This window comes from Odocoileus virginianus, chromosome 13 (genome assembly GCF_023699985.2).
Source record: "Odocoileus virginianus isolate 20LAN1187 ecotype Illinois chromosome 13, Ovbor_1.2, whole genome shotgun sequence".
NCBI lineage: Eukaryota > Metazoa > Chordata > Mammalia > Artiodactyla > Cervidae > Odocoileus > Odocoileus virginianus.
Genome location: NC_069686.1, coordinates 37,941,532 through 37,961,703, shown reverse-complemented (window position 1 = coordinate 37,961,703; position 20,172 = coordinate 37,941,532). Strand labels below are relative to the sequence as shown.

Sequence of the window (20,172 nt, the reverse complement as noted above, 5' to 3'; positions counted from 1 at the left end):
GACTGAGAGACTGAACTGAACTGAACTGAAGTGGCTCAGACAGTGAAGAATCTGCCTGCAATGTGGGAGACCCAGGTTCAATCCCTGGGTTGGGCAGATTCCCTGGAGAAGGAAATAGCAACCCACTCCAGTATTCTTGCCTGGAGAATCCCATGGACAGAGACGCCTGGTAGGCTGCAGTCCATGGGGTTGCAAAGAGTTGGACACGACTAGGCGACTGAACTGAATTTTATTTGTAACATCTTGATCCATGCTTTATGTAGAAATGTTTAGTTTCCCAACATTTGTTTAGTTCATAAATATTTGGGGGTTTCCCAGAGATCTGATTTCTACTCTTAATTCCATTGTAGTCAAAACTATGACTTGGAGTATTTTAAATCTGTTTAGGCTTGTTTTATGGCCCAGAATATGTTCTATCCTGATAAATGTCCCATGAGCTTGTGAAAAAGTGTGTATTCTACTTTTGATTGGTGGAGTGTTCTATAATTGCCAATTAGGTCAAGTTAGTTGATAGTATATCCTTACTGATTTTCTGTCTACTTGTTCTACCAATTAATGAGAGAGGAGTATTGAAATCTCTGGTTATAACCATAGACTTGTCTATTTTCTGTTGCATTCCAATGAGTTTCTGTTTCATATATTTTGTAGCTCTGTTAACAGGTTCATAAACATTTAGGATTCTTATGTCATCTTGACTAATGACCACTTTATCAAATGGCCATTTTTAATCTTGGAAATATTTCTTTGCTCTGAAATGTTCACTATTTGTTAACACTGTCACTCCAGTTATTTATTTTAAATACTGGGGCTGGCATGGTATATCTTTCCCCATTATTTTGTCTTTAATCTGTTTGTTTTTACATCTGAAGTGTGTTTCTTATAAGCAACATGTTGTTGGGTCTGTCTTTTTCATTCGGCTGACAACCTTTGACTTTAATTTGGGCTGTTAAACCACCTATATTGAATGTGATTATTAATATGGGTCAGTTTAAGTTTTTGATCTTATTGTTTGTTTTCTAGTAATACCTTTTTTCCTTGTTACCCTTTCCTTATTTTCATGGATTCTTTTGAAGTTTAAAAAAACACTGCATTTTACTCACTTTGCTGACTAATTAGATATATCTGTTTTATTTTAATGGTTGCTTTAGAGATTATTATATGTCTTCAACTTAGCCTAAAGTGGTATTTTTCACTCACTGTATAATGATCCTACAGTAGTATACTTTCATTTTTACTTATTTCCCCAGCTTTCATGCTACTTTTTCATGCATTTTATTTATCTGTGCAAGTAAAGAAATGTATATGTATATATAAGAAACCCCACAATCCATTGATATTGTTGTTTAGTTATTTATTAAAGGGATTTAAATAATAAAAAATATAGACAACAGTGCTGTATTATAATCATGAAACTTGGTAAGAGATGAGAACTTAAGTATCCCAACCACTAAAATAAATGGTAATTATGGGAACTTTCCTGGCAGTCCAGTGGTTAAGACTCTTGTTTCCACTGCAGGAGGTGGGGTTCAATCCCTGATTGAGGAACTAAGTTATCACATGTGGCACAGTGTGGGGGGAAAAAAGATATGTGATATGATAGTGGTACTAATTATTGCTACAGTGGCAATCATATCACAATATACAAATGTATCAAATTAACATATTGTATGTCTTAAATCTAACAGTGCTGTATGTCAAATATATTTCAATTTAAATAAAAGAAAAATTTTGGATAAAGTATGTATTTAGCCATATACTTCTGGTATCTTTCATACATCTGTGCAAATCTATACTTCTGCTTGTTTTCACTTTTCTTCTGTTTAAAAGACTTCCTTTAACAATTTTTTAGTGCTTTTGTATGTCTGAAAAAGTTTTTATTTCCCCTTTGTTTTTGAAATATTGCTATGTATATAATTTTCTAGGTTGATAATATTTTTCCTTTCAGAACTTTAAAAATACTCAGTTATCTTCACACTTGCATTGTTCCTGATGAGAAATCTACTGTCTTGATCTTTGTTCCTGTGTACATAATTTAGCTTTCTTCTTCTGGCTACTTTTAAGACTTTCTTTTATTATTTATTTTGAGTTTGATCATTATGTGTCTTGCTATAGTTAGTATTCATGTATCCTGTCCTTGAGGTTAATTGAGTGTCTTAGATCTGTCAGCTTATAGTTTGCATCAAAACTGGAAAATTTTTGGCCTATATTTTCTCGAATATTTTCTCTGTCCCCTATCCTCATTTCTTAAGGGAACTTCAATTACATACATCTTAGATAATGAAGTTGTTTTTCAGTTTATCAATGGTCATTCCATTTTAAAAAATTATTTTTTCTACCTTTGTTTCATTTCAGGCAGTTTTAATTACTTTGTTGTCAAGTTCCTCAATTACCTATAGGGAATCTCAGACTTAGCTTGTCAAAACTGAACTCTTGCAGGTGAGAGATGGGGAGGAAAGATGAAATTAAGAATGGCATCAAAGTTTTTTTCTGGCTAGTGCTTGCCCCTCCCTCCCCCCTTACCAATAAGAGAAATGAAGTTGTCGTTTACTGGAATGGAAAAGACTGGGAGAAGAGAATCAAGAGTTCAATTTTGAGTGTTTGAGGTTTTCTTTAAGTTGTCATGAAGGCAATTGGACATGTAGGTCTGGAGTTCATGGGAGAAGTATGAGCTGAAACCTGGGTTGAGAGTCATCAACATATAGAAAACATTTAAAGCAAAGCCTGGATGAGATCACCTAGGGGTAAGTATAGATGGAGAATGAAAAAAGGCTGGGAATTGGGGTTATCCAACATTTAGAGGTCAGGGTAGATGAGGAAGAGTCGTTAAAGGAAATTGAGCTCTGGGATCCCTGGGGCCTGCAGCCAGACTCTAGGAACCAGCTTTGCCTTCTGGTAGTCTGGGATTGGAGAAGACAATGGCAACCCACTCTAGTACTCTTGCCTGGAAAATCCCATGGGCAGAGGAGCTGAGTGGGCTGCAGTCCATGGGGTTGCGAAGAGTCAGACACGACTGAGCGACTTCACTTTCACTTTTCACTTTCATGCATTGGAGAAGGAAATGGCAACCCACTCCAGTGTTCTTGCCTGGAGAATCCCAGGGATGGCGGAGCCTGGTGGTTTGCCGTCTATGAAGCGACTTAGCAGCAGCAGCAGCAGTCTGGGATTAACCCCAGAATCTGGCTTCACCTGCCAGTGGGTGGGCAACAGCCAGAGCCTTCTGGACTCTGACTTCACCCAAACATGAGCCAGCACCCTAGCCCTTGGGCCTTCTCAGGTTCTACAATGAGCTACCTCATGACTGGCCCCACTAAACTGCAGCCAGCAGCATCTGTACAAGGCAGGGCCTGGAAACCAATCAGATGAGGGGCCAACCAAACTTACCAGACCATCCACATAGCCTGCCACAACAGAGAGATCCATGTAACCTCTTGGGGAAAACCCCTAGAGCTTGGGTGATGAGAGGGGAGTGCACTACTGGGATGCATAGAACATGTCCCAGAGAAGGCCACTTCTCTAGGATTGAGAAACATAACTAAATTTCCACACACATAACCATACAAATAGCAACTTAGACAAGATGAGGCAGTGGAGGAACATGTTCCAGCTGAAGGAAAAAGAAAAACCCCTAGAAGAAGAACTAAGCAAAGTGGACATAGGCCATCTACCTGAGAAAGAGTTCTAAGTAATGATAGTAAAGATGATCAAAGAACTAGGAAGGAGTGAATGTATAGAATGAGAAGTTAGAAGTTTTTAAAGAAGAGTTAAAAAGGTATAAACAGTAACCAAACAGGGATGAAGAATACAACTAAAATGAAAAATATACTTGAGGAATCAATAGTAGACTAAATGATACAGAAGAATGCATCCGTGAGCTAGAAGACAAGAGTAGTGGAATAAAAGAAAACAGAATGAAAAGAAATGAGGACAGTTTGGAGACCTCTGGGACAATGTCAAATGCTCCGATATTCACATCATAGTGTGGTATCAGAAGAAGAGACAGAGAAAGGGCCTGAGAAAATAGTTGAAGAGATAATAGTTGGCAACTTCCTTAACCCGGAAAAGTTAAAGTCAGCCAAATATAGGAAGTTCAGAGTCCCACCCAGGATTAACCCAAAGGAAAACACACCAAGACACATTGTAATCAAAATGAGAAAAATTAAGGAAAGAATACTGAAAGCAGCAAGGGAAAAGCAGCAAATAGCATACAGAAGAACTCCTATAAGGTTTGTTGTTGTTTTTGTTTAGTTGCTAAGTTGTGTCCGACTTTTTGCAACCCTATGGACTGTAGCCTGCCAGGCTCTTCTGTCCATGGGATATCCCAGGCAAGAATATTGGAGTGGGTTGCCATTTTCTTTTCCAGGGGATCTTCCTGACCCAGGGATCAAACTCATGTCTCCTGTGTTGGCCGGCAGAGTCTTTCACCACTGAGCCATCAGAGAAGCCCTCCAATAAAGCTATCAATTGACTTTTCATCAAAAACTCTGCAGTCCAGAAGGGAGTGGCATGATATGTTTGAAGTGATGAAAGGGAAAACCTTTTGATACAATCAAGAATACTCTACCTGGCAAGCCTCTAGTTCAGATTTGATAGAGAAATCAAAAGCTTTGTAGACAAGCAAAAGCTAGAAGAATTGAGCACCATCAAACCAGCTTTAGAATAGTTGTTAAAGGAACTTCTCTAGGAGAAAAGAAAAGGTCACAATTAGAGACAAGAAAATTAAGAAATAAAAAAAGCTCATCAGTAAAGGCAAATATACAGTAAATGTAGAAAATTGTCCACATCCAAAGTTAGTAGGGAAGTTAGAAGATAAAAATAGTAAAATCATCTATATCTACAATAAGCAGTTAAGAGATAACACAAAACAATTAGATATAAAATATGATACCAGAAACAGTAATCATGAGGGGAGGAGATACAAATGCAGGGTTTTAAAAATGCATTTGCTATCAAGACATCAGAAACTTAAAACAATTATATATATATATATATATATATATATATATATATAGTATAAAAACTCCACAAACCAAAAATCTGTAATAAACATTCAAAAAAGAGATCCAAACATAACACTAAAAATAATAAATCACAAGCGGACAGAAGAAAAACTTTTGACAAATTCAACATCCACTTATGATAAAACCTGTCAACAGAGTGGGTGTAGAGGACACCTACCTCAACATAATAAAAGCCATTTAAGACAGACTCACAAGTAACATCATACTGAATGGTGAAAAGCTGAAACCATTTCTCTATGACCTTCTTCTTCTTCTATGAAGAAGGCAAGGATACATACTCTAACCATGTTTATTCAACATAGTATTGAAAGTTCTATGTTTAACAATTAAACAAGGAAAAGAAAAGAAATCCAAATTGGACAGTAAGAAGTAAAACTGGCACTTTTTATGGATGATACGATATTGTACATAGAAAATCCTTAATACACCACCAGAAAACTACTAAACCCATTAAAAAATTCAGTAAGGTTGCAGGATATAAAATTAATATACAGAAACCCATTGCATTTCTATATACTAACAACAAACTATTAGAAAGTAAGAAAGCAATTCCTTTTACCAATTCATCAAAAAGAATAAAATACCTACAAATCACTCTAAGGAGATGAATGAAAACTATAAGACACTGATGAAAGATAGCAAGGACAACATAAACAGATGGAAAGAAACCACATAGGTTAGATTGTGTTCATAGATTAGAAGAATTAATGTTCTTAGAATGACAATATTAACCAAGATGGTTTATAGATTTAATGCAATTCCTATCAAAATATCAATGGCATTTTTTAATAGAACTAGAACAAAGAATTCTAAAATTTGTATGGAAACACAAAACACCCCAAATAACCAAAACAATCTTAAGAAAGAACAAAACTGGAGATTTTGCACTCCCTGATTTCAAACTATATTATAAAACTACAGTAATCCAAACAGTGTGATACTGCCACAGAAATAGACAAATCAGTGGAACAGATCAGGGTTCATTTCTGGGCTCTCTATTCTCTCAGAAAAGAGAGAATTTACATAGGTGATATATGATGAAGGAATTGAAAATAAACAATATTGAAAATATAGCCTCTTTAGTAACTTTTAATGGGGAAACTGGGACAGTTACATGCAAAGGAATCAAATTGAACTACTTTCTCACATCTAAACAAAAATAAATTCAAAATAGATTAACTAATGTAAGGCCCACAACCATAAAGTTTCTAGAAGAAAATACAGGCAATATACATCAGTCTTAGCAATATATTTTTATACATGTCTCCTCAGATGAGGGAAATAAAATTAAATGAATGAGGCTACATCAAACTCAAAAAGCTTTTGCACAGCAAAGGAATCATTCAACAAGATGGAAAGGCTTTCATTGAGTGGGAGATTTTTGCAAGTGATATATCCAGTGTATCCCATAGTGGGTTAATATCCAAAATAGGCAAAAAGCTTGTACCATTCAGCATTAAAAAGAAAAACCCCCAAAGCAACCAGATAGCCAACAGGTACATGAGAACATGTTTTTCATCACTTAATAAGGAGGGAAATGCAAATCAAAACCACAGTGACATACTGCCTCACACCTGTCAGAATGGTTGTCATCGAAAAGATAGCAAATAATAAGTGCTGGTAATGATGTGAAGAAAAGGGAACCCTTGTGCGCTGATGGTGGAAAAATAAATGATGCAGTTTCTGTGGAAAACAGTATGGAGATCCCTTTACAAAATACAAATAGAGCTACTTGTCATCCAGCAAGTCCACTCCTGGATATTTATCCTAAGAAAACAAAAACACTAGTTAGAGAAGATACATGTACCCTTGCATTCAGCATTATTTACAATAGTGAAGAAATGGAAGCCACGTAAGTGTCCATTGATCGATGAGTGAAGTTGTGGTATGTGTGTGTTTGTATGCAGAATAGAGTATTACTCAGCCATAAAAATGATATCTTTTTCTAATTTTCCTTGTTATGACTTCTTAGATACAACCATCATTTAAAAGTGGACATTTAATTACCAAATACATGAGTTCTTAAGGTATCTTTGATGTTAATTTCTCATTTTGCTATTTCTCACTTAAGTGCTTTCTTCTCTGCAAACACCCTCTGTTGAGTTTTCAGCCTTCTTACTTGACTGAGGCTTTTAATGGGTAAGTTAAAGATCTCTCTTGGTAAGTGTCACATTGCACTTGAAAATATGTGGGTTATTTTCAAATATCTTTTGATATTGATTTCTAACATAATTCCACAGTGATATGAGAACAGACTCTGTATGATTTCAATACCTTTAGACCGTGAAAGTTTTGCACATTGTTTTATGTCCCTGGATATGTTCGTGTCTCCTAGTTTACAGTCAAGTTCCTATGGGAACTTGGAGAGACTTTGTATCCTACTGTTGTGTGAAAACTATATAAACCTTAATTATGTTGAATTGGTTCATAGTGCTTTTCAGGTCTACTGTATTCTACTTTTCTGTATATTCATTGTATTAAATTTTGAGAGTTTGATACTGAAGAAAATAAAGGGCTTATAATCTTAAAAACAAAAAGAATGATATCTTGCCATTTGTAACATGGATGGACCTAGGGTCTTTTTTTTTTTCCATTTATTTTCATTAGTTGGAGGCTAATTACTTTACAATATTGTAGTGGTTTTTGCCATACATTGACATGAATCAGGCAAGGATTTACATGTGTTCCCCATCCCGATCCCCCCTCCCACCTCCCTCCCCATCCCATCCCTCTGGGTCTTCCCAGTGCACCAGCCCTGAGCACTCGTCTCATGCATCCAACCTGGGCTGGTGATCTGTTTCACACTTGATAGTATACTTGTTGCTAAGTGAAATAAGTCAGAGAAAGATAAATACTGTATAATTTGACTTATGTGTAGAATCTAAGAAAGGGAACAAATGAGCAAACATAACTAAATCGAAACAGAATTACAGATACATAGACAAGTGGTTGCCCGAGAGGAGGGAGGTATGAGGAGGAGAGAAATATGTGAGATTAAGAGGTATAAACTTTCAGTTACAAAATAAATAAGTCATAGTTATGAATTTTACAGTGTGGGGAATATAGTCAGTAATTATGTAATATCTTTATATGGTGACAGATGACAGACTTATCTTGCTCATTTTGAAATGTATAGAAGTATCAAATCACTGTTGTATACCAGGAACTAGTTTTATAGGTCAATTATACTTCAAAAACAAACAAACCTTATAGAAAAAGAGATCAGATTTGTGGTTAACCAGAGGAGGGGGTGGGAGAAAGGGAAACTGGATGAAGGTAGTCAAAATGTGAAAATTTGCAGTTGTAAGATAAGTACTAGAGGTGTTATGTACCATGTGATAAATATAATTAACACTGCTATACGATATATAAATTGAGAATAATCCTGAGAGTTCTCTTCATAAGAAAAAAATAATTTCCTCTATATGTTTCATGTTGTATTTGTATGAGGGGATGAATGTTCGCTAAACAATGTGATAATCATTTCATGGTGCAAATCATTATGCCATACACCTTAACCTTAAGACAGTGCATGAATGTGCTCAGTCGCTAGTGCTGTATGTCAATTATATTTCAATAAAACTGGAAGAAAAAAGTTACTACTTCCATTAAGTGTTACTGTTAAATTTAAATGGGATAGCAAAGGTTAAGTCCCTGGAGATTAGTAGGTTCTTGGTCCATTATTGTTATTCCTCTTATCTTTCCATGTTTTCCAATGTTTTAAAGTGGACAAACTATACATTTTTTTCTTGTGTCATTAAAAGTTAGAACCACTGGAAACAGACTGGAACAACAGACTAGAGGCTTGTAAAGAAGGTGGTGTTGATCCTGGTGTCATTATTTTGCATCCCCTTTCCCTTTCAGAAGTGGAGGATACATTATATGATCCCTCTATTTGAGGAATGCAGACCCTTTAAATGTTCTCATAGGACTCTACAGTGCTCCTGGGTGGTTTTGCTGAGAGTTGTATTTTAGGTTGGGAAATAGGATGGTGTTCCAGTGAGATTAAAAGAATATCCAGGTTAACTTCCAGTTTTAAATTCTGCCATGAAGTTGAGAAAGATAAATAACATTGAGGATGGGAAGACAGACCCTTCCATAGTGAAGTTTTCTGTCCTGGTTAGGGGCGCAGTGTTATGTATGGTTTCCTGTTATAGGCCAGGGGGAGTCCTATTAGGTAAAGTATGTTGCAAACTCTATTCAAGTGTATAGTCCTTTCATATGTATTATTCCATTTGAATCTCAACATATTCTCTGGTGTTTTTTTTTAATAGGAAAATAGCTAGTAAGTGATCTGGGACTAAAACTCATATATCCTCATATTCTTTCGCTTATGACACAGATCTGGGAGCCTTCTCTGTTCTTGAGGTAAGGCTTTTACTGACAAGGAAAAAAAGTGAGTTTAGGTGGTTTCCTGGAGTGAACTACATGGTTACTTTTTCAGGAGATCAATTAACTTTGCTATATAAGGTGTCTTTGCTATATAAGGCATTGAAAAGATGTAGGGTTTTGGACTGAAAACGAATCCTTGTTCGTTTCCAAGATGGAATAGTAACTGGCTGACTACTGTCAGATTCGGGTATGTGCCCCAGGTGGCGCTAGTGGTAAAGAACCCCGCCTGTCAGTGCAGGAGTCATGGGTTTGATCCCTGGGTCTGGAATATCCCCTAGCGGAGGGCATGACAACCCACTCCAGTATTCTTGCCTGGAGCATCCCATGGACAGAGGAGCCTGGCAGGCTACAGTCCTTAGGGTCACAAAGAGTCGGACATGACTAAAGCAACTTAGCACTCATAGCATGCATTTTTCTTGACGCTAGAAATTTAATTCCTTTCTCTTTCACTCAGAAAACACAATGAAGCAAAGGGAAGGAAAGCTGTGGGCAGAACTGTTAAAAGAGGTTCTTCAAGGGGTTGACCTGATAGCATCCGAAGCTGTTACTTAGTACCTTACTCACACTGCAACTTCTAAATCAAGGATTACAGAATGGAATTTAAGAATTGAAAGAAAAAATAAGAGCTTATGGCTAATTGCTCTTTCAACTCTTTTTTTATGAATATATAGTCTTTGGAGAAAAGTCTTATAAATAATTCTTTTATCTCAATGCCAGGCAATATTTCATTTTGATCTAGGAATCCAGGGTTTGGCTATGTATTTCTTTTTGAAAAATGTTAGCATTTTTTGCTGCTGAATTAAGTAACTACTTAAAGAAAAAAATCCCTACACAGCTCTTTCCTGCTGTCCTAAAACCATATCAAGACCCCACATAGCTGAGAAAAGGAAATTGTACCCTAAGGCTTAACACAGAAGTCATCAAGGCTGTTCTCTGTGAAAGCTCAGCTGTCAGCAGCCTGGAAATTAGGACTGTAGGGAATGTTGAAATTTAAAGTTCGTTTTTAACATGAAGGGGGTTCACACAGTGCTACTTTGAGGGCTAATCTTTAGTGACAGATGCAGAGAAAGTAGCCTGAAGTGTTATTAGGAGAACCCAAGCCTTCCATCCTAAAAGCCCCGTTGACTTTCATTTTAGGTGTCAGCCAATCATTGCCAAGAACACGTCTGAAGAGACTGATCCCAGCTATTTCAAAGGGCTATCTTTTGTGCAAGGTACTTAGGGAATCATGTTGTGTTATACTTTGTGGTATGTATTATGTATATCATAATGACCACAGATATCAATGATCTAATGATTTTTTTTTCCAAGTTAAGCATAGACTTGTGGAATGAAAGCTCATATTGTTGGGAGACTATCCTTGTTACAGTGAATTAGATATTGCCATTAACTAGATAAATTGTTTAAACTTGTTTCAATTTTCACATCTGTAAATGGAGCTTCTAATAACTTCACTATATACTTTGTGGGGATGTTTTCGTGGTCAACTGGATGATTCGATGTCAGATCCTTTGAGAAACTAGCCTAGCCTCTTTCTATCCTACATTGCTGATGATTTTCCTCATTCATCATTACATTTTTACTTACAGTTTGTCCATTTAGACATTTTACATTTTTATGTAATCAAATATGTTATTTTTTTAGGCTTTTGAAGTTAGTGTCAGATTTAGGACATTAGCTTATGATGTGTGATGTAATGATGCTTAAAATGTGAAAGTAGTGTCTTTTTTTTCTCTTTTTTTAGTAGTGTCTGTTTTAAAGCCACTTTCTCATGCATAGGAGGGATGTGTTGTTTATCTACATGTTCTTTGGATTATGTAGCTTTACAGTGAAGGGGCCACATTATTCCAATTCATATTATTGCCAAATTACCCTTGGTAGTATAATAATAATAATCTATTGCAGTGTAACAGAGCCTTCCAAAACTTAGTTCCTTATAACACCAACAGTCATCTATTATCTCTCATGGTTTCTGTGGTTCAGGAGTTCTGAAGTGGCTTGGCTGGGAGATTCTGTATGAGGGTTTCTAGTGACATTGTAGCCTGCTGTTGGCCAGGCCTGCAGTGATCTGAAGGCCTGACGGAGGCTGGAGGATTGATGTCTAAGGTGACTCACATAGCTGCCAGCTGGTGCTGGCAAGTTGGTCCCTCTTCATGGAATGATTTGAGTGTCCTTACGACACTTTCCCTAGAGCGGGTGACCAAGGCAGACTCTCCAGTGTTTTTTATGACATAGCCTAAGGAGTCATATATTATCATTTCCACCTAATTCTATTAGTTGTGTAATAAACCAGCCCTTGCTTCAGTGTGTTTGTGTTGGAGGAAGGGGAGAGAGCACTGCTAAGGATGTGATTACCAGAGGTGAGGTCATTGAGGGCCATTGTGGAGGCTTGCTCCCACAGCAATCAAGGAGAATTATTTATTCAAGTATATATATATATATATATATTTAAAATTATTTTTATTGAAGGATAATTGCTTTACAGAATTTTCTGTTTTCTGTCAAACCTCAACATGAATCACCATAGGTATACATATATCCCCTCCCTTTAGAACCTCCCTCCCATCTCCCTCCCCATCTCACTATACTTTTAAACTTAGAAAACTGGAAAGCCAGATACTTAGCACTGGGGTTTATCCACAGTCCTGTTAACCTTACAGTCAGATAGAAATGAGATGGATGAGGTTTTGCAGACTGTTGGCTGGGAAAGAGCCCTCCACGTAGATGGTGTCCAAGAGCGCACTGATGTGGTACTTCTGGTATACTTTCTGGGACTAACTTTGTTATTCTTTTTTTTTTTTTTAAATTTTTTTTAATTTTTATTAGTTGGAGGCTAATTACTTTACATCATTACAGTAGTTTTTGTTATACATTGATATGAATAACTTTGTTATTCTTGACATTCTACTTCATTAAATTTCTGTGATTCCAGATATTTTGAAGAAAATAAATCAGGAGCAAGACAATGTTTGACAGAGTAAAATAGCTGCTAATAACAGCAGTATGCTTTATTTACTGAGTGTCTGTTGCATGTCAGACTCTCTTCATAAGTTATATCTTATCTAGTCCTGCCAATAGTCACTGATGGAAGGTGATATTATCCCCATTTAAAATTTGACACAACTGACGCTCATAGTAATTCATCTAAGGTCATGTAATAGGTAGGGCTTCCCAGGTGACGCTAGTGGGAAAGAATCTGCCTGCTAATGCAGGAGATGTAAGAGATGCTGGTTTGATCTCTGGGAATATCCCATGGAGAAGGAAATGGCAGCCCATTCCAGTATTCTTGCCAGGAAAATCCCATGGACAGAGGAGCCTGGCAGGCGACAGTCCATGGGGTCGCAAAGAGTAGGACATGATTGAAGCAGCTTAGCACATGCACAGCACACGTGTAATAGGTGGTTAAGCTGAGACTTGAACCCAGGTGTGTCTTCTCTAAAGGTTGTGGTTATTCTATTACTTCTCACCATATCCCATTAATATATTATAAACACACACATACAGAAAATATATAGCTGAGAGAGAGTTGAAAAACTGTAGAGTTGTGTGTTATCTGGAAGGATTTGTCAAGGGTAAAAGAGCTAGGAAAATGTAATTCCAGGCACGCGGCCCCGCCCCGGGGCACGTTGGGCCTCGGCCGAGGTTTTCCGCCCAGCGGGCCCCTCCTCCGGCTCCTCCCTGACGGCCGAGGAGCCTGCGGGTCGCCAGTTCCCCGAGTGCTCCGAGTGTGGGAGTGAGACAAGACTCGAGTCTGGTGGGAGGTGCCGCGCCTGGGACGCCCGGAGAGAGAGCTGCTGCTGCCCGCCCGCGTCCCACTTCTCCCCTCGCGGCTCCCCACTGCCCCTTGGCCAGATCTAGCCATGAGCTACCCAGGCTACCCCCCGCCCGCAGGTGGCTACCCACCAGCTGCACCAGGGGGCGGTGCCTGGGGAGGTGCTGGCTACCCGCCACCCACCATGCCTCCCATCGGTCTGGGTAATGTGAACAACTACGCAGGGCAGTTCAACCAGGACTACCTCTCAGGAGTGGCAGCCAACATGTCCGGGACGTTTGGAGGAGCCAACGTGCCAAACCTGTACCCAGGGGCCCCTGGGGCTGGCTACCCTCCAGTTCCCCCGGGGAGTTTTGGGCAGCCCCCTCCCGCCCAGCAGCCTGTTCCTTCCTATGGAATGTACCCGCCCCCTGGAGGAAACCCACCCTCTGGGACGCCTTCATATCTGCTATACCCAGGGGCCCCTGTGCCAGGCCAGCCCATGTTGCCGCCTGGGCAGCAGCCCCCGGGGGCCTACCCTGGACAGCCTCCAATGCCACCTCCTGGGCAGCGGCCTGTGCCAAGCTATCCAGGGTACTCAGGTTCTGGGACTGTCACCCCTGCTGTGTCCCCAGCCCAGTTTGGAAACGGAGGCACCATCACAGATGCATCTGGCTTTGACCCACTGCGAGATGCTGAGGTCCTGCGGAAGGCCATGAAGGGCTTTGGGACTGACGAGCAGGCCATCATTGACTGCCTGGGCAGTCGCTCCAACAAGCAACGGCAGCAGATCCTCCTGTCCTTCAAGACAGCATATGGGAAGGATTTGAGCAAAGATCTGAAATCTGAACTGTCAGGAAACTTTGAGAAGACAATCTTGGCCCTGATGAAGACGCCTGTCCTCTTTGATGCTTATGAGATAAAGGAAGCTATCAAGGGGGCGGGCACTGATGAAGCCTGCCTGATTGAGATCCTCGCCTCCCGCAGCAATGAGCACATCCGGGAACTGAACAGACTCTACAAGACAGAATTCAACAAGACTCTGGAGGAGGCCATTCGGAGCGACACGTCAGGGCACTTCCAGCGGCTCCTCATCTCTCTCTCTCAGGGGAACCGGGATGAAAGCACGAACGTGGACATGACTCTCGTCCAGAGAGATGCGCAGGAGCGCTATGCAGCTGGGGAGAACCGCCTGGGAACAGATGAATCCAAGTTCAGTGCAATTCTGTGCTCCCGGAGCCGGACCCACCTGGTGGCAGTTTTTAATGAGTATCAGAGAATGACAGGACGTGACATTGAGAAGAGCATCTGCCGGGAGATGTCCGGGGACCTGGAGCAGGGCATGCTGGCTGTGATGAAATGTCTTAAGAATACCCCAGCCTTCTTTGCTGAGATGCCCAACAAGGCCATGAGGGGAGCAGGAACCAAAGACCGGACCCTGATCCGCATCATGGTGTCTCGCAGCGAGATTGACCTCCTGGACATCAGAGCGGAGTATAAGCGGCTGTATGGCAAGTCGCTGTACCACGATATCACGGGAGACACTTCAGGGGATTACCGGAAGATTCTGCTGAAGATCTGTGGTGGCAACCACTGGGCAGTGGCTGGTGGGTCACTTCTCTCCACCTGCTGGCAACAGCAATGCCAGGAAAAGGCCAAAAGGACGTTTGTCTGTTTCTAACAAATCTACAAAACCGCCCCCAGGTGTCACCGTTCAGACCAGCCGTAGAGCCGGGGCCCCAGCTCCTCCCCCACCCTCTCGATCCGTGCACTGTGCTTGAGCCGAACCTGGTCAGTCTCTCGGGATGCCTCCTGCCCATCCCCACCCCTCACAGCCTCTTGCAGCTGAAGTAGATGTTTTGTTTCCTGACTCATGCAGTCATTCCCCTTTGCTTATGGCTGAAACTCTTGGCTTCCTTTTAGTCATGTAATTTCGTATGTTTAGAAGGTGTTTTTTTTTTTAATATATAGTTGCAGACAGTTGCATACACGTCTTTGCTGCATACAAAGTTTGGGTGAAAGAGGTGGGGGTTGGAGTGCCTGTCTTCACGGAGGAGTAAAAGGGAAAACCGTTACGGGTACACGCTCTGCATCTGGTGAAAATGTGTCATGAGCTTTGTTATTGCCAAACTCACTCCTTTTTAGAAAAGAAAAGGCCAGAAAGTCATCTGTTCTTTCTTCCACGCAAACCACAAGAACAAAGCCAGCTCCCTGCCAGTGACAGGGCTTCTTGTAATTGAGAATGTGCCTTAAACCTGAATGTCGATGGCCAAATGCTATTTCCAAATTAAAGTCACCCAGCTCTGGAAAAAAAAAAAAAGAAAATGTAATTTCAGATACAAAAGCACTTTGAAAAAGAAAAGTGCTTTATAAATGTAAGGTGGCAGTGTTATTAATATTATTCAGCTTGGAGAAATAAGAAAATGAATCATGTATAATTTCTCTATTTCTTCTTCATTGAAGTTATAGAGGAACACCTGCCCATTAATCCTTACCCTGTTAAAACAATAACTGCCTATGCAGGTAATACATTGGAATTAATGTGTAATTAAAGAAAATTATCATCCACTTGGCTATGAAATAGAAATGGCAGTATTTCAAGTTGATATATATTCTAGACCAATAAATTTTTTAGACTAGGAAACTCTGCTAAAATGTGTAATTCAGGAAGATATCAAATCATCAGTTTAAAATTAAAGCATAAAGAGCTTTATGCCTGTAAAAGCATTTTCTTGTAATGTTGATATGGTGTCATATTTGTCTTCAGCACAAAGACATTGCCTTTTTGACAACTGCTATTTAAAGAAAATACACCTTGGGAATGGGGATAGCATGTTTCTCTTGGATTTCTCCTCTCTCAGCATGTTTGTTGGTGGCATTAGCACATTAATAGTGAACTGAGATGATAGTCTTCGGGTGGGGGATGATATGTAACCCATGTTACAGCACCTTGGCACCCAGCCCACAGACACCAGCAGCTAGAGCCCTGATTTCATTGTGAAAGGAGTTAGAAGAATTTGAAGAAGGTCATGGCCATCAATCTGTTATCACTCTGCTAGATAGAATCTCTTTAAGGAGGAGTGTGAAACATATTTTAAAACATCCGATGAAGGCCCCCAAATGACGATGTTCATCTTACTGGTTTCTGATGAAACTGCTCAGTCTCTGAAACAGAACTCACAAGGCCTGCCCCACAGAATTTGAGAAAAAGCCTTCACTTTATGTTGTCCCAGCTAGAGTCAGCATATACAGTCACTGTATACAGTGAGGTGGGTTGTTATTGTTCAGTTGCCAAGTCATGTACAACTGTTTGTGACCCTGTGGACTGCAGCATGCCAGGCTTCCCTGTCCCTCACCATTTCCCAGATTTTGCCCAAGTTCATGTCCATTGAATCAGTGATGCCATTCAACCGTCTCATCCTCTGTTGCCTTCCTCCTCTTCTGAGAAGGTACAGGAAAGCAAAAAAAATTTTTCGGTCCTTAGGATTCATTGACTTTGCATTCTTGTGAGTGGGACAGTAGTCAATCCTATTGCAGAGAGAAAAAAATGGAGCCTGAAGTTCATTGTTCTGCTCAAGGTTGTTTGTTGATTGGAGAGCAGGATAGAGTCTGGAGGAGACTTGATCTCCCAGAATGCTCCTCTCTTGTCACCAGGTGTAGCCATGAATCTCTGAGTATTATGCCCTTTGTTTTTCTTCTAAGGATATTTCATAGAAGAAATAGGATTTGAATCCTTCAACATGGGATTTAGTTTTGTGAAATTGTATCAAATGTTTATGTGTGTGTTCAGGCGTGTCTGACTCTTTGTGACCCCATGGACTGTAGCCCACCAGGCTCCTCTGTCTGTGGAATTTTCCAGGCAGGAATACTGGAACGTTGTTGCTATTTTCTCCTCCAGAGGATCTTCCCAACCCAGGGATCAAACTCACATCTCCTGCATTAGCAGGCGGATTCTTTAACTCTGCTCCACCTATGAGTGTCTAGGCGAATGCATATTTGTTCGTACATAATTAGAATTCAGATGTTCAAATCTGTTTTGTTTACTGTTGTTTGCTACTACAAAATCTTAATTATAATAATATATCATGGTAACAGCATAATCCATCAAGTTCATTTATCATAATTCAACTGTTGCATTACTATTAGACATCTAAGGTTGTTTCCAAAATTTCCTCTGCTCTAGATGAAAATGTAATCAACTTTGTCATGAGTATAGCTTTTTTCTCCCCTAAATTCCTGTTTTTCTTAAGCTGAAATTTTCACTATGAACTTAGAAGGTCAAGGCCTGTTTTACAGTTTATTTGATTATCTTCCTAATAGATGGTGAGTGCTTTTCTCATAGATGATGTGATTTTTTTTTAATCTTAATTTTTGAGAGTCTAATCTTCACCTAGAGGTTCATATAGTACTGATTTGTCTGACCAGATTTAATGATTGTATCGGTAATGATCCCAGCAGGACACACGAAATTCACCTCATTGGTTCGAATGAAGAGAATTAAGTGAAGGGCGGCTCATAGAAGTGTGTGTGAGGTGAGAGAACCAACAAGAAACTACAGCAGTGGGAAACTGTGGCCAGCCCTGGACTGAAAATGTTTTGTGAGCACTTAGAGCTGCAGTGAAGGAAGTGAATGCCTGCGGGGTCTGTGAAGGGATGCAGTTTCCAGCAGCGGTGATGAGCATGTGGGGAGTGGAATGAAGCACCGCAGCTTCCCTCACCTCCCTTGCTCTCATCTCCTACCAGGGCTTCCATTGGCCCAACCCAGCCAGAAGTCAGCTGATGCAGGAACCGGGGTGTTTCAGTTTACAGGGGTTGCCTTCCCAGGCCACAGAGCAATGTAAACAGTGGATCTCAGGCTAGTGGAGGCAAAGATGCAGATGATGAGAAACTAAAACAATGGTGGGAACTTTCTCTCAGTGCCACTACAGGGCCTATTTTGTAGAATCTCAAGTTTGGATTATGTTTCATATCTCTCTAAACTATCGTTTTATGGAGAACAGTATGGAGGTTCCTTAAAAAACTAAAAAGAGAACTACCAACTGGGACCCAGCAATCCCACTACTAGGCATATACCCAGAGAAAACCATAGTCCAAAACATGTACCCCCGGTGTTCATTACAACACTATTTACAATAGCCAGGGCATGGAAGTAACCTAAATGTCCATCAGCAGAGGAATGGATAAAGAAGATGTGATCTGTATAGACAGTGGGATATTAGCCACAAGAAAGAATGAAATTGGGTCATTTGTAGAGATGTGGATGGACCTAGAGACTGTCATACAGAGTGAAGTAAGTCAGAAAGAGAAAAACAAGTATTGTATTTTAACACATATGTGGAATCCAGAAAAATGCTATGAGCTACCAGGAAAGCCCAGAAAAATGGTACAGATGAACCTATTTCCAAGGAAGGAGTAGAGACACAGACGTCGAGAACAAACCGATGGACAGAAGGGAAGGGGAGGTGGGATTGATATATATACACTACTATGTATAAAAAACTAACTAATGAGAACCTACTGTATAGCACAGGGAACTCAGTGTTCTGTGGTGAGATAAATGGAAGGTAAATCCAAGAAAGAGGGGACATATGTGTACATATAGCCGATTGACTTTGCTAGAAAGTGAATGGTAGAAACGAACACAACATTGTAAAGAAACCATATTCCAATAAAAATTAATCAAAAAAATAAACTGTAGTCTCTGAGAAAGCTCTTAAATACTTCATTTTCTTTATTATGAAAACTAAGACACAGTGAGAGAGCATGGGGCCTCAGAAAGGGCACTCGGCACTTGTGGGGACAAGTCACATCTCTGCTGGCCTCTGTGTTTGCTCCTTGGCAATTTTTGTTATTATCGTATGTCAACTCTGATTTTTTCCTATATCCTAGCTGTTCCACATCTCCTTCAGCACCTGACCTCACCTCTCATGGCTCTGATCCAAGCATGTTCTTAGTTTCAAGGACACATTAAGGGCAGATTATTTGTAAGAACTTGGTCACAGCATTCCACAGGGCATTTCTTACATTGGAAGGTGAGTCTGAGCATTTGTAGACCTTGGGGGTTTGTGAGTCTTCCATAAGAATTTTAGAATGTGGCTTCACTTTGGATGGCAGTAAAAATTTAGACATAATTCTATGTTTTTGGATCTTACAACTAAGCCCTGTGACATGATTTTTGTGTCTCTGCCTGCCTTTAGGTTTTTGGTTTGTGTTCAGATTAGCGTCAAGTCAAACCAAAATAAATGTAGAGGGCTCCTAAGAAAAGTCAGAGTTGAATTAATCTGATGACAAAGTACTATTCATATTTAAAGACCAAATGCTGACGGAGCAGGTTGAGGAAGAAAGGTTTCACAGTAGTTCCAGTGGGGAAAGTGGTGGGAGAATACAGTCATTGCATTGAATGTGGAGGTAAATGCTTGCTGAGCTCAAAAGGGCCCCATGCTACAGCACTCTGACCAGCACCACATAAGTCTTCATTTGGGCAGCAGCGTGGTTTCAGCAGAACATCATATAGTATGTTTTATTCATACTATTTGGAATGCTATTGGTTTTATTTATGTACTTAGAAATTTTTATTGAAGTGTAGTTGATTTACAATGTTGCATTAGTTTCTGGTGTGTATATAAATATACGAATTCCTCTGCTGTAAATAGACTATACAATATATATAATATATAGAATTTGTAGTATCTATACTATCACACACATATATAATTCTTTTTCAGCTTCTTTTCCATTATAGTTGATTGCAACATACTGAATATAGTTCCTTGTGATACACAGTAGGTCCCTGATGTTTGTCTTTTTTATGTAGTTTGTTAATGCCAAACTTCTAATTTATCCCTACCTCCTCTTGCCCTTTCCCCTTTGGTAACCATAAGTATTTTCTATGTCTCTGTGTCTATTTCCATTTGGTAAATAAGTTCATTTGTATCAATTTTTTTAGATTCTGCATATAAGTGATATCATATGATACTTATCTTTGTATACTTAATATGATAATCTCTAAGT

The 20,172-nt window shown here is 39.7% G+C and overlaps 1 protein-coding gene and 1 pseudogene across 4 annotated transcripts in view; both read left to right on the top strand.

The window, feature by feature from the left end:
• LYPD6B (LY6/PLAUR domain containing 6B) overlaps nt 1-20,172 on the top strand; it is a 229,674-nt gene that overhangs the window by 85,767 nt on the left and 123,735 nt on the right. The window lies entirely within an intron of this gene.
• LOC110137174 (annexin A11 pseudogene) lies at nt 13,086-15,486 on the top strand (annotated as a pseudogene).